The sequence below is a fragment of the Staurois parvus genome, unplaced genomic scaffold, assembly GCF_062004578.1.
Source record: "Staurois parvus isolate SC_StPar_1 unplaced genomic scaffold, SC_StPar_1.0 ptg000403l, whole genome shotgun sequence".
NCBI classification, from domain to species: Eukaryota; Metazoa; Chordata; class Amphibia; order Anura; family Ranidae; genus Staurois; species Staurois parvus.
Window position 1 is genome coordinate 475,713 of NW_028318199.1, and position 15,722 is coordinate 491,434.

A 15,722-nucleotide genomic window follows, 5' to 3' on the forward strand; every position below is an offset into this window, starting at 1 on the left:
AAACCAAGCTTAACCTATGTACAGGACCCTGAGGATGGGTCCTGAACGGGTGTTATGTTTTGCCCATATTTGGGTCATGGTGCCTTTTAAGAGAAATGGTTAGTGTACGCATAGGTTCTCACCCACGCAGGGTTAGGGGTTTCGGGTCAGTTGAGTATAAAGGCAAGGATTTACTTACAGTTCTTGCCATGTTAATAGTTTCCTATTCGGGACCCGAGATTTTGGAGGTTCAGAGAGATGTTCGGGTGGGAAAGATCCTCCACACCTGATTACAGTGACTCCAGTCCTGGCAGGGTTAAAGCAGCCTCCAGGAAGCAGCACTTAAGAGAGGAAGCTCCTAGTACTGGGGTGGAGTAGTAGGAGTTTGGGAGAGGAGACAGCTGTCTCAGTGCTGCATGAGTACTTGAAGCTACCAAATTAAATCTGGACTTTCCTAACTTTGGGTAAATCCCATGAACTTTGCAAGTCTTTATAGTTCATTTGTGCTGAAGACAAGTGGACTTTTGTTTTGTGTTGCTGAAGTTAAGCCATTTTCATTTGCTGCTGGATGCTCTGTTTTGTATTTGCCTTAGAGAAAATAAAGTCGTATGTTTAAGATGAGAAGCTTTGCATGTGATCCCTAATTGTTATCTGTGTGTGTGTGTGTGTGTGTGTATATATATGTGTGTGTGTATATATATATGTGTGTGTATATATATATGTGTGTGTGTGTGTGTGTATGTGTATATGTGTGTGTGTGTGTGTGTGTGTGTGTGTGTATATATATATATGTGTATATATATATATATATATATACACACACACACACACACACACACACGTGTATGTGTGTATGTGTATATATATATGGAATTAATTAATAAGCGATACATGCTTTTGTTTTGGGGGATAGTCTTTTAGGATTTATATTTTATTGAGGTGTGTGGGTTCTATTTCTACAGGATTTTGTTTGTAGAGTACGCCACACTCCATAAAATGCAATTTTTCATTCTGTGATTTATAGAGGCACAGATTCATGGCATACTCTCAACTTTTAATATTTTTAGGTTCAAGGTGCGAAATAGATCCAACTAAGACCATGAAAATTTAAGGTGGACAAGGTGGGACACAATTTTGGTTTAAGCCTTTCACTGCGTAGAAACCACAGCTGTGGATTTGAAAGGGGGGGGGGGGGGTAGTGTAAAACTGGCAAGCTGACTCTCCGCTTTCACACACCCCTTTTTCTGTGGGTTCCCCACTATGTTTTCTAGGTAGAGGGGAGGGAGATCAGCAAATATTTATTCCCTTATTTCCCCTTCCTGCTACTGACCTGGAAGCAACATATAAAATGTCCCTTGTAGGTCCTGGTGTCACTAATGGAATCTGCACTCTTAGTTTCATTGGAGGGCAGGTGATTGGTACATCAATCAGGATTTTTTTTAGACCCCTGATGTTTCATTAAAGAAAACCTGTCACTTAAAAATGCATAATGTAGGTGACTTTTTGTCCCCTATGTAATGAAAAAAGTAAAAAAAATAAAATAAAGCTACACCCAAACACTTAAAATACCCCACCTAAATTTTTTGAGCCCCTTCCACCCTCACATACACGAACGTTCAAACATACATGCAAGTGTGAAAACATTGATTGCGTTACATGTTATAGATCACAATGTATGCTGGAGTGAGAACAACAATTCTAGGCCCATTACCCACAGTTAAATCCAAACTGATGACTTGTAAGGGCTTTTAAAGCATTGCTAGAAAATATAGGGTACTGAAAGTAATCGCTGTTTTACGGCCACACGCAATTGTAAGGTTTGACATGTTGGTCATCTATTGTATTTACTTGGCACAACCTTGTCATTTATATTTCACCCAAAAAAAGGAGGTAATTTAATGCGTTTGTGTAACCTAAATTTAACTTTAGTGCATTTTTTACTGAAATTTTGAGTTTCCTAAACCATTGCACTAGTATCGTGTTACCTAAAAAAATTGCAACCGCCACTATTTTTTTCTCTAGGGCAGCCTTTCTCAACCAGGGTGCCCAGGCATCCTGGGGTGCCTTGCAGTTTCTTCAGGGGTGCCTTGGCAAAATGTCTAAAAATTGCCCAAAACTTGTATACAAGCCAGCGGGTGGAACAAGCCTGCCTTTTTAGTTATACAAAGCCACGGGTTTTCATTGTGTATCATTACAACCTTCTAGCCGCCGGCGTCCTGACAACCAATGACATCAGTTGATAAGGAGGATGTCAGCTACCTGCACAGCATCCTAATTTGATTCTCCCCTGCCCCTCTCCATCAGTGCTAGGGTCACATTAACTCAGTGATGGAGAAAAACTGAGGAAGAAGGGAAACACTGGAACTCGGTACCAGTGTGCAAATGTGTATTTGCTTTGGAAGAATAAATCACTTCTGATGTTGGGTGTCCTACATGTATGGATGTCGCTGCATTATATAAAACTATTAGAATAGTTTTTCACATTTTAGAATGGGGTGCCCTTCTAAAATTATGGACAGTCTAGAGGCATCTCATTTTAGAATGGGGTGCCTCAAGACTGTCCATAATTTTAAAGGTTGCCTCTGGACTGTCCATAATTTTAAAAGGCGCCTTCACTGAAAGAAGGTTGAAAAACGCTGTTCTAGGGTGTCTGTTTCAGAAATATATAATGCTTTAGGGGTTTTCTTCAGGCCTAAAAGTATTAAAGGACCCTTATTTTGGGGTGATCAAAGAGAGGGATCACCTCAAGGATCCTCAGTCAAATGAATAATGGCAGATCTCCTGCTACCATCCAAGAGGAATCATAAAATTCGTCACTTTGAAGAAGTGCTTTCACAATGTTGATTTGCTGCGTTTTGCGATGGTGGCACTAACATCTTCTCAAGAAGCAGCCTTGGCATTGCAGCAGTGCTTTGCATAGCTTTTTAAATCCACAGTGGGAAGGCCCAGCTACAGGCACCAATCACAAGCAGCACATGGACCTTATGATAGATGACTATATTGGTTTCAGGGCTAAGAAACGAGGATGACTGCATAGACTACTGGGTATCCAGGAAGGAGTACTGGTTGAAGCTAGCCCAATATGCTCTTATTACAGCTTTTTTCAACCAGGGTGCCTTCAGGTTTCTTCAGGGGTGCCTTGGCAAAATGCCTAAAAATCGCCCCCAAAAATTTTACATAATCCAGTAGGTGGATCACGCCTGCCTTTTTAGTTACATGGAGCCACAGGTTTTCATTGTGCACCATTACAACTTTCTAGTCGCCGACAACATAAAAAACAATGATGTCATCAGTTAAGGACATAGAGCCCCTGCACAGCATCCTTGCTTGCCCCACCCCTCTCCATCAACACTAGTGTCACTTTAGCTGAAAGAGAGAAATGGAGGGAGAAGAGAGAAATCAGAATACTAGTCAGTACCAGTGTGCAAAGTTGTATTTGCTTTAGAAGAATAATTCACCTCTAACATTGGGTGTCCCAAATATGCAGATGTTGCTGATTTCTGTAAAACTATTAGTTTAATTTTTTACATTTTGAAATGGGTGCCTCAAGATTGTGCAGAATTGTAAAGGGTGATATTGTGCAAAATTTTAAAGACTGCCCTGACTGAAATTTAAAAAAAAAATGCTGTCTTATTATACTGGCCTGATCTGTTGCAAGTGTAATGTCCTGGGAGGCCTTTAGTGCATCAAGAGACGTTGTTACAGAGAAGCATTTTCAACTGCCCTCATACAGTGTACAATGGCCTGGATTACAGACAAGGACCAAACATCTGCCACAAAAATATATTTATAATCTGCATGCTACTTAAAGGCTAAGCTTAACTTTTGTAAAACAATAAATGCACATGATTTTGCAATTAAAAACAAAGTTCAGTGCATTTATTTACTGCAGACTGCAAGTTGCCCAGGAAGTTGACACACTTCTGGTCAAGTGCACAGTCACTGCCTCTGAAAGAGCCAAGCACTTTGACTGGTACACCTGTTGAAAAGCCTGCACAATCCATGCCACAATGGTCCTGGAAGGAGCCTGTTTTCCTTTGTTTTGTTTCCAGAAAAGGACACAAATAGATCAGCAGAGATTCTAAATGAGGTGGTAGCCCGCTGATAAGTATGTAATCAGTATCTAGTGAATGAGCTCTGCTGTTCTCAGCCATTTTGACAGAGGGAAGTATGATTTATTGGCTTTTGTGATACAGCTACCAAGACCCATTGCCTCTACCTCTGAGACAGCACAGTGGCTAAATGGTTAGCACTTCCGCCTGGCAGTACTAGGGTCGATGGTTCGAATCCCAGCTACGGCACCTGCCTGGAGTTTGCATGTTCTCCCTGTGCCTGCGTGGGTTTCCTCCGGGTACTCTGGTTTCCTCCCACAATCCAAAGACATGTTGGTAGGTTAATTGGATCCTGTCTAAAAATTGGCCCTAGTATGTGTATGTATGAATGTGAGTTAGGGACCTTAGATTGTATGCCCCTTGAGGGTTAGGGACTGATGTGAATGTACAATATATATGTAAAAGCGCTGCGTAAAATTGACGGTGCTATATAAGTACCTGAAATAATTAAATACACTGAATTCACATTAGGGTTTGAGCCTAATGTAAGAATCGGGACCACATAGTCCGGATAAAAGATCAGCACAGGCTCTTTGTGTCGGGGGATCCCGATTTCAAAAACCCTCTTGGCTGATGTAATGGCCACAAGGAATGCTGTCTTGATGGACACATTTTTTTTTGAAATTGACGGATAGTGGTCAGTTCTTGCATCAGACCAGAAGTGGAAAGCCCCACTTTGAAAATTTAGCTTTTTCGGAGGCCTAAGCCCAACTACCTCTATAGAATTGTACCACCAAGGGGTGGTTTGCCCAGGCAACATCAGGGAAGGCTGAGAGGTGCCCTGCAACAGGAGATCCTATCTGAGAGGTAGAGGCACTGGGTCTTGGTAGCTGAATTGCAACAGTAGAGGAAACCAGGGCTTTCTCTGACAGTCTCCGGAGAAACCTGAACATGAGCGGGATTGGTAGAAAGGCATTTGCCTTGTGGAACCTCCATTGATTAATTGATGCTTACACTCCCAAGGCCTCGGAGCACTGACCACTCGTGTATATATTATCCAGCTTGTGGTTGCATGGAGAGGCAAACAAGTTCACATCCGGAGATACGCCCACGGATTGGATCCACCTGAGGGAATCTAGGCGAAGAAACTACTCATCGTTTTCTAACTGGAAGCAAGAGGGGAAATCCACTTGAGAGTTCAAAACCCCTGCACATAAACTGCAGATATGTTGGAGAGGTTCTTCTGTGCCCATGCTATGGTTGGCTCTACCTTCTGCAGCAGATTCAGACTGCAAGTCCCCCCTTGTCTACTCTCAGTAGGAAAGACAATCCCTTTATTGGATGACAGAAAGCAAGCAGGGAGCAGCCAACTGCTTGCAGCTCAGAATATAGTTGAGACGATCCCCTGAGAAGGGAAATTCCAGCATTCCTGAGCCACTTCGGACTGGCAATGACCATGATCCATGAAATGGGAACAAGGGAATGACAGTTGAGCAGATCACCACCACCACCACCACAGACTTCTCTTTATTGTCTGGGAAATGTAGATGACTTGATCCTTGTTTTCCAATGTCCACTGCTGGAGGAACCCTACTGAAAAGAGGCATCCTCCACCAAGCCCACTTCACCATTGGTACTGTGGATACCATGGTCCAGTGATCACTGTGCAGTCAGGAGGCAAGAGGATGAAAGGTCCAGGGCAATCCTGTCTCTAATTACTGAAACCTTCTCTGGTGGTAACAAGATTGTGTTTCGAACTGGGTCGAAATTAAATGAACGCTTGAGGGGAAGTCGAGAGCCCGTACGATAACCATGAGAATTGCAGATGCTCCCACTCAACTGCAAAGAGGAGGAACCTTTGGAAGGAACCCAATATAGGGATGTGAAAGTAGGCATCCTTTAGATCTACAGAGATGAGCCAGTCACCTGGCTGGACTGCCTGCTCGATGCTGTTTCCATTTTTTGAATTTTTCTGTCTAAATAAATTTTGTTCAGATGAATAATGTCAGTGATGGGCCTCCAGGATCCAGACTTTTCTTCACCATGAAGAATGGCATATACATGCCCTGAAACCTCTCTTGTATTGGAACTGGCACCAGTGAGCCTTATGCCACTAGTGATTTAACATAGCACAGGAGGATCTGCCATGGAATCAACATTCTCTGTCCAGACTTTCATTGCCTTGGACATGGCCTCCAGGGCCAAAGCAGGCTTACAGGCCACCCCTGCAGCCATATAGATCCTCTTCAGGTTAGTATCAATCTGTCCAGACAATCTTTAAATGACACGGCAAATTCCCCAGAGGATCTGACTCCAGACATTGCACATCTTAAAGGGATAAACATTTCCTATGCTGCTCTGAAGCAACATTTTTCGCGCAGTCTTGCTCTGTTCTTCAATAATGATGGCTTTGTGCTCAGATAATAATCGAAACTTGCAGCACTCCTTTTTAAGATGCTTAAAGTACTTCCGCTGTTTGACTGCCCATAGAATCTCCCTCTCCCTCTCCTCCTCCACCTCCTTATTCTCTGAAGATATCAGGGAGGGATGACTCAGTTGAGATAGCTCTCTACCTTCATGACTAGGTCTACGGGGGAAATCGTATACCACTGCTTAACGGCCCGCATTCAATTCCTTCAGGACTTCTGCATCCCTTTCTTAACAAGAGACCATTTGTTGATCGTCATTCTCCTTCACCACAGCTGTCTGAAACATTCTCCATACAAGGACTTTCCTGAAAAAAACTGAGATCCACACTCAGCAAGTACTGGGTTCAGGGTGACTGTGACGGTCATGAGAGGGGTGCCTAGAGGACAAGCATGAGCTTCTCCTAGATCTGGAGGATGATCTATGGGGCCTTGATCTAAATGAGGATATGTGCCTTGGAGTTCTAGGAAAATCCCTTTCCTCTCTTGAGGGAAAACTGCCGATCAGACCTGGAGGAGCTACAACAAAGAGACAAGTTACAACTAGGCACCCCCTGCAAATAATACAAAAAAAAAAAAAAACACCCAGAGGAAGCCATCTCCTTACCTGCTACACAAGGTCTAGCCACAAGATGGCAATGACAGAACAATGGTTAACTACTGGAGGAGAACAGAGGCTGCAACTGAGGAAGCAGGAAGTTGAACTCACTGTCCAATGAGAGGAAAGGGGCAGACAGTCATAGAAGAAAAAAAGGCCTACCTTAATGTGAGGCCACTGTGGCATGAGGCATGCACCAGCACAATAGTGCTGTGCTCTGCAAAAATCCCCAACTGACAGATGAATCCTGTCAAATTTAAATCAATTTGCAGGCAGTGATGCACTGCACATTTTCTGCCTAACAAGGCTCCCTTTTTACCATGTATGCACGGCTGGTATCAAAGCAACACACTGCACATGCGCTGACAAAACCTTGGTTTCTATCTGGGCATGGTTGAGACATGGACACAACTCTGCAAAGGTGCAAAGCCAAGTTATTGGCCAAATGGAAATCAGATGCATTCCAGCAGCTGTGAGAGGCCCTGCATTAGAGCCATGTTGACCAGGAAAAAGGGTCCTGTACTTGGCTAGACTGCCAAAAGGTCTCTCAGATGTGGTACCCCCATATGCGGGAGAAGTAGCAGAATGTATTTTGGGGAGTAATTCCACATATACCCACGGCATGTGTGAGCAATAAATCATTTAAGTGACAGTTGTGTTTTTTTTTTTTTTTCACAAAAAACAAAACTACTTTCCAAAAAGGGGTCATTTTGGGGGGTGGGGGTATTTTTATGCCCTGCATTAGAAGTTTATGCCACACATCACTCACTCTTCTAACCACCTGAAGATCAAGCCTTTTCTGACACTTTTTGTTCACATGAAAAAAATCAGTATTTTTTGCTAGGAAATTAATTTAAACCCCCGAACATTATATATATTTTTTAAATCAGACACCCTAGTGAATAATATGGTGGGTAATACAATTTTTTGTATGGCACATAGTACTCGCACAGCGATTTTTCAAAAGCAAATTTTTTTTTTTAACAAATACAATTTTTTTTTACTTTTAATGCACAAAAACACAATATAATGGCCAATTATTTGGTAAAATATAAAAGATGATATGCCGAGTAAATAGACACCAAACATGATATGCTTTAAAACTGCGCATGCCTCGTGCAATGACGACGAACTGCATACATTTTTAATATCCATAGACAAAACTTTAAAAGCCTTTAAAAGCTACCATTTTAGATTTACTAGATTATAAGGTCCAAGGAGCAGGGCCCTCCTATCCCTCTTGTATTGAACTGTATTGCTGTATTGTCTTCCTTTATATTGTAAAGCGCTCAGCAAACTGTTGGCGCTATATAAATCCTGTATAATAATAATAATTTACAGAGGAGGTCTAGTGTTAGAATTACTGCCCTTGATCTGACGTTCACGGTGATACCTCACATGTATGGCGCAACCGCTGTTTACATACCAGCACAGGGTCAATGAAAGAAATCTCTGCCAGAAAAAGTGTGTGGTATGCCCACCATTAGACTATACCTCCCTGCATCCACCCACTTCTAATGGTGGGCACACATTAGGTCACCCTTTGCCACATGCGCCAGTTTCAAGATTGTTTAAATGTCTAAATAGTGGCACGCTTGAATAAAAATTGTCCACGCATAGGTGGTACCCCATATGGAAAAAGGATGGCACCAAGTCCCAAACTATCTTGTCACTGCTCCCCATGTAGTTTGGGCATCTGGGGGGCTCCACGTAACTATCTTTTCCCTCGTAAATCCAAAACTTATAATTATAGCCAGTTTGTCCTCTCACAGGTCTTCTACATCTTGACCCCATATCTGGCACGCTTGCTGGGGAGAAATTGTTTGAATGCAAGGCGACCAGAAAAATTAATCAGGGACCCATCAACGCAGATTTTTTGCTGGGGAGTATAGACATCTGCAAATTTTTGGTTAAGGTGATTTGTGAGGGGCTGAAGTTTGTGGAGCCGGTCAAATTCAGGGTTACCCCGAGGATGACAGAGTGCATTGTCGTTTAAATGCATAAAACACATTATACTCTCTATGCCTGGCCATGGCAGCAGAGAACACGAGCATATGATGAATCAAAAAATGTAAATTCGGAAAGGTAATGAGTTTCCATGCGACTGGTCTGGCAAGGTTTGAATTTGGGTTGGTGGTGATAAATTGTTGTGCATATAAATTGCTTTGATCCACAATTAACGCATACAGATATTCCATGAAAAACAGCTCCAAAAATCAAGGGAAGTAGTTAAATTTGCTATTTCCACCTGAATTCCGGGTTGGGCAGTGAATGCGGGAAGTACAGGTGCTGCAGAATTTGTGGGCTGTCAATCGGGATTTGCAAGCACATCCGGAAGGATACTAGGAGCTCTATGGGCCTGTGTGCGAATTCTTGGTGGCTGCGGGACAATACTTGTGCTCACCAGCTTGTACTGGACTTATGGGACTCGCCACCTCACCAAGTGATACTGCAGTGCTGGTATAATTATTATACAGGATTTATATGGTGCCAACAGTTTGCTCAGCACTTTACAGTATAACGGGAGATAATACAGCAACAATACAGTTCAATACAAGAGGGTTAGGAGGGCCCTGATCCTGGGAGCTTACAATCTAAGAGATATGCGAAAGACCAAGATGTACTAGACTGCTGGTGCTTGCCAGTTCACCAAATGTAGTGCGGCACTAGTACTGGCACTCTGCTGCATATGAGAGTCCTTAGAATTTACCGCCAAGTGCTAAGAGAGATCGGGCCTGATTCTGCGAACACTGCGGTTTTGTGTGCAATGTATCAAGTGACCGTGACCTACTGACACTGCACTTGCTGGGGGAGAAGGGGGGGTAAGCATAGGGACTAAATGCAGGTGCTGGGGCTGATCCCGATAACACTGCAATTTTGGGGACGCTATACTAATGTGAACGCTGGTATAGTGCTGATCTGATCAAAGATATTGATCCGTTCAGACATTATACTAGCAGTGGAGGTTTATTGTGCATGAGCGTGTTCCTGGCAGCAGTCAAGGGGTTAAATGTGATGACTGGTGTACTGACGGGCAATTTGACACTATCTGGGAGGGGCATGAAAACCACGGGAGCACAAATCGTGTGTGTGTGTGTGTGTGTATATGTATGTGTGTGTAATAAATATATATACACATACACAGGTGAAACTCGAAAAATTTGAATATCGTGCAAAAGTTAATTTATTTCAGTAATGCAACTTAAAAGGTGAAACTAATATATGAGAGAGACTCATTACATGCAAAGCAAGATAGTTCAAGCCGTGATTTGTCATAATTGTGGTGATTATGGCTTACAGCTCATGAAAACCCCAAATCCACAATCTTAGAAAATTAGATTACATGCAGTCAATAAAACAAGGATTGTACATAGAACAATATCGGACCTCTGAAAAGTTGTCAGGGAGCGAGGAGCCAGACACACAAGGAGGTGCGATTTAAAGGCAGGTTTATTTACACAGAAACAAGGCAAAGTCTATGCAAGTCCGACAGCAACAGCGGATGACTTGGTAGGACAGAAGTTCTCCTGCCGAGGTCGTCTTCCAGGATAATCAAGTCGAGAACCAGCGGGAATCGTAGCCAGAGCCGGGGTCAGAACCCAGGAAAAATGTTCGCCAGAGCCGGGGTCAGAAGCCAGGAAGAATGGTCGCCAGAGCCAGGGTCAGAAGCCAGGAGGAGTCTTAGCCAAAGCCGAGTCGGTATCCAGGAGAGCAAAGAGTTAACCGAACAGGAGTTTCACCTGTATGTATGTGATTTTGCGCACCTGTGCTGCCCTGTAGCAGTGTTTCTGCTATAGGGCGGGCATTAAGCGGTTACAGAAGCGGTTTGTGTTACGGCACTGCTTTACTTTAACTGACAATTGCACGGTCATGCAACACTGCACCCAAATTAAATTTACGTCCTTTTTTTTCCCCACAAATTGAGCTTTCTTTCGGTGGTATTTGATTGCCCGTGCATTTTTTTAATTTTTTTTTTATTTTTTGCGCTATAAAAAAAAAAGGGTGACAGTTTTGAGAAAAAAACTATATTTTGGACTTTTTGCTATAAAACATGTCCAGTAAAAAAAATGTAAAAATCTTTACAATTTTGGCCAAAATGTATTTGGTGACATGTCTTTGCTACAAAAAATATCCCAATACGTGTAAATTAATTGGTTTACATGAAAGTTATAACGTCTTCAAATGGCGGGAAAGATACTGGGATTTTTTTTTTTTTATAATAATAATAGCAGCGATCAGCGACTTATGGAGGTGATCATCGATTTTATGACAGTGATCTGAGACTTATGGCGGGACTGCGACGGACATTTTGACACTGGAGGGGGGGGGGGGACTGACTTGGGGTCACTGACATCCCCAGTGACACCAATACAGTGATCAGTGAAAAAAAAAACACTGACACTGTACTAATGGCACTGGGGAGGAAGGGGGTTAACATGTTTACTCAAAGGGTTAACTGTGAGGGGAGTGTTTTACCGGTGGGTGGGGGGGGTATACTTCACAGGAACACACTGATCCCGAGAGCTAAACTCCACTCTCAGGATCAGTGTGTTAGGAACTGATGGAGCAGAGAGGCATTGAAAACAATGCAGCTGTGCTCTGTGTCACTGTTTGCTGGCAATCGCCGGGATCCAGCGGGTAATGACCGGCCGGGACCTGGTGATTGACACCTGCGGCCGTGATTGGTGGAGAGGGTAGGGCGGCCGCGCACCCCCTACCTGTTTCGCAAAATCATGTCTTAAAACGTGATTTTGCGCAGGGGTGTCGCCCTGTGGCCGTTTTTGTACAGTGGCTGGTTGGCAAGCAGTTAGTCTTTTTTGAGATAACACAAGTAATAGTCCTACTCTAAGCACTTTTTTAGAATATTTCATAAAGATCCATGATGGGGATTTGAAATTGCAAGAAGTTTGGGAAATCCCCAGGCTGTTTTGAAGGGTTATAGTCAGAACAGGGAAAAATTAAAGAGTTGTTCTGAGAAGTAGTGAAAGCAGCAAAGGTGACAGGGGCAGTACCTGTCAACCCAATCACTGGCCAGTGATTAGCTACCTCTGGGGGCAATCTCTTAAGGTTGGGGACAAACTCTTAAGGTTGGGAAATTATTTCCGGGTCCAATATCTGTAAGGGTGGGTAACAGTATCAACTCAAGGAGGGCATCTAAGTGTGGTAAACCCTACCAATTGACCAACTGAGGGAAGAGTTGATAGGTAAATATGGACCCTGGGTTGTAAAATATATTCATGATTGGGAGTGCTGGACTGGGATGAAGTTTTCTAAAAGATATTTTTGAGCCTAAGACTTGGGAGGACCTCCAGCATTCTATCCTAGTTAGTTATAGAGCAATTCTGCTGCTGAGTGCAATACTGGCAGTTCTGGTGCTGGGTACACTCTGTATGTACCTTTATACTCACAAGTGACTAGTACCCCATAGCAAGGACCTGTGTTTTCATTCCAACAGGGAAATGACACCCAATGTGGGCACACCTGTATACCATGGGACTGTTATTGCCACCCTTCAGGGCACTTTGCAGTTGGATAAAGTGTCCCCTCCTGGAAGCAACTATCATCACCAGTCTTACTGGGATTCTGTTACAGAACCCCAAACAAAAGACCAGTCAACAGTTGATATCTCTTTCAGATGACTTATCTGTATATCCTGTAAGAGAGCAGGTAGTTTATGATAACAGTGGGAGATCCACTGGAAAAATTATACATCATGTACCTTGGACTCTTTCTGAAATGAAGGGATTTCTGAGCATTATCCCCCATCCAAGGACTGATCCCATTAAATTTGCCAAAGAGCCTCTGGACATCCAGGCAAGCTACACATAATGAAAAGGGTTTGTTGAGCTGGGGACTTTGATGAAATCCTCAGTAAAACTAATATTCCACAGACCCTGTATGTTGACGCCAGCCATCAATGATGTGTACTCACTAAACAATTGGCACAATTGATTAAAACAGTCTATTCTCCCCAGTCTTGGACCAAGGTGTCCGGAGTGACCCAAGGGCCAAAAGAAGATTCTATGAGCTGTGGAATCGGCTGGTGGGGACTCTAACAGTGCCCTATCACCCGTATTGGTACATAGCTTCATTATTGGGTTGAGAGGAAGATCAGAGGAAAATTGACTGCAAATCCAGACTGGAGAGATAAGCCCCTCTCCTCTTTGTCACTTGCAACTGTTATTGAAAGGAATATAGCTGATTGGGAGTCACAGAAACCTCAGAGGATCTGCATTGTCACTGATCAGTTGAACGGTGCAGATCTCAGCCTAAAACAAAAAAGGAAACCTTTCTGTTTCCACTGCAATAAACCAGGATACTTCAAGAGTGAGTGTAGAGCTCCAAGACAGTAGGCCACCACGGCCTGGAAAGGAATCTGGAAGAGACCCCAAGTGATGGGGAGAGCTCCCGGTGTTATCTCTAATCTCGACAAATGCTTATGTACAAATGCAACTGAATAATCAGACCCTAAATTGTTTAGTAGACATCGGGGCAGCTTGTTACATTATAAAATACAGTGATGTGAATCTTCTCATTCAAAATACAGTTAGGGGAGTTGGTCAAACTGAAGCCTCCCTGCTATTGAGCGATTCAGTTCCTTGCAATTTGCTAGGAAAAGATTTGCTCTCCCAAATGAGATCACAAATAAAATTTTCTGAGGATGGAGTGGAGGTGAACATTCCTGATCCTGACCAACGCCAAATGGTAGAAACCTGGGATATCAACATTGCCTTGTATAAAATGGAACTGAATACAAATATTAGAGAGCTTGCCCAGTGATTTATCCGAAAGCACAAATCCAAATGTTTGGGCTAAAGAGGGTAACACGGGACTTACGATGCACTGCCCTCCTGTAAAGATAAAGCTGAAACCAGATGATATCATTCCTAGATTACCACAGTATCCATTGAAACCAGCTAAAGTGGATGGAATTAGAGACCAAATTAAACTCCTCCTGGAAGAGGGTATATTGGTGAAAGTGAGTTCACCAGCTAATAGGCTGAAATGTTTACCGGATGGTGCAAGACCTTAGAGTAGTTAACAAAATAAAAAGTAACATTATACCTTCCAATCGATGCCTCACGGTTATTGATTTGAAGGATGATTTTTTTACTGTCCCGCGCCACCCGGGCAGTCAATATTTGTTTACCTTCAGTTTTGCAGGGCAGCAGTATGCCTGGACTAGATTGCCCCAGGGCATGGAATCCAGCCCAAATGAGTACAGCAAAACAATTAAAAAATGCCTTGACAGGTGGCACTGCCTGGAGGGCTTGACTATCTGGGCAGTGCCACCTGTATCTGGATGACTTGCTGACTGGAGCAGACAAGAGAGAGGCATGTAGAGATGCCAGTATCTCCCTGTTGAATCACCTTGGAGAGGAGGAATGCAGAGTATTCCCCTCCAAGTTACAATACACCATGGACAGAGTTGTATTTTTGGGTCATTGCATTTCCCAAGGAATAAAACACTTGACACAAGACCGAGAGAAAGCTATACAGAATAGCAAAATGCTGAACAATTGAGGGTGTTCCTAGGGATGGCTATATATTGCCGACAATGAATACCAGAAATGTCCAAAGTTTGTAAGCCACTCTGTGACTCTGTAAACATACAGGGGAGACTGGAACTCTGTGAACAGCATGCTATTCAAACCTTGAAAGCTGCAATAAGCGAAGCCTTTGTTTTGGGTCTGCCAGACTATACTAAGAGGTTCCGAATTTACTGTAATGAGTTCAGAGGCCATGACACAGAACCATGGAGAACGTGACAAGCACATTTGTTATTACAGTTGTCAGATGGACACAGTTGTCAATGTGATGGCACCCTGCTTGAGGGCAGTGGCAGTAGCAGCAGCTGCTGAAATGCTGACCAAGAATGCGGATGATGTGCTAGGGAAGCCGTTGGAAGTTTATGTACCCCATGAAGTTCATGTGGTCATGCAGAACCTGAACACAAAGCACATTTCATCAGCAAGGCTGACCAAATATGAACTGACACTTTCAACGCCTGCAAATATTACACTCAAAAGGTGAGCAAATGTAAAGCCAACTACATTGCTATCAGAGATGTTGCAAGGTGAGATAGAAAGCCATGACTGCAATGCAGAAATGGAAGATCACTATATGGAAGCACAAAGAGTAAGGGACACTCCCATCCAAAATGCTGACCTCACTGTTTTCTGTAGATGGGTCCCGCTTCTATACTGAGGAAGGGCACCCAATTTGGCTAAGGCATCTCCTGGCCCCTTTCATCTGTCCAAGGGGGCAATGGTTTCTACAATCACAGCTCACTGGGTAGCCCCAGGATTCACCACTGTTGCTGAGAAATTCTGTCAAGGATGCGAAACATGTCCGATACATAATCCTGGGAGGCTGGTAAAAACCCCAACTCACAGTATCCTTTCCAGAGACTACAATTCGAATACATTCAATAGCAAAAATGTCAGCAAGTCCAATATTTTCTAGTATGTGTAGACATGTTCTCAGGATGGGTAGAAGCCTGGCCTGTAGCCAATGCTACTGCTTCAGTTACTGCAAAGAAACTGTTGTAGGAAATTGTGTGCAGGTATGGCCTGATGGAGACAGTAGGATCTGATCAAGGGAGCCATTTCACAGGCCAAGTGATGGCTGAGGTTATGGAAGGACTCCAAAATGAACAGAAGTTGC

The 15,722-nt window shown here is 43.2% G+C and overlaps 1 protein-coding gene across 1 annotated transcript in view; it reads right to left on the reverse strand.

Annotated features, from left to right (window-relative positions):
• The window catches only part of LOC149455100 (electrogenic sodium bicarbonate cotransporter 1-like), a 619,577-nt gene that overhangs the window by 344,503 nt on the left and 259,352 nt on the right, over positions 1-15,722 (reverse strand). The gene's annotated exons all lie outside the window — the stretch shown is intronic.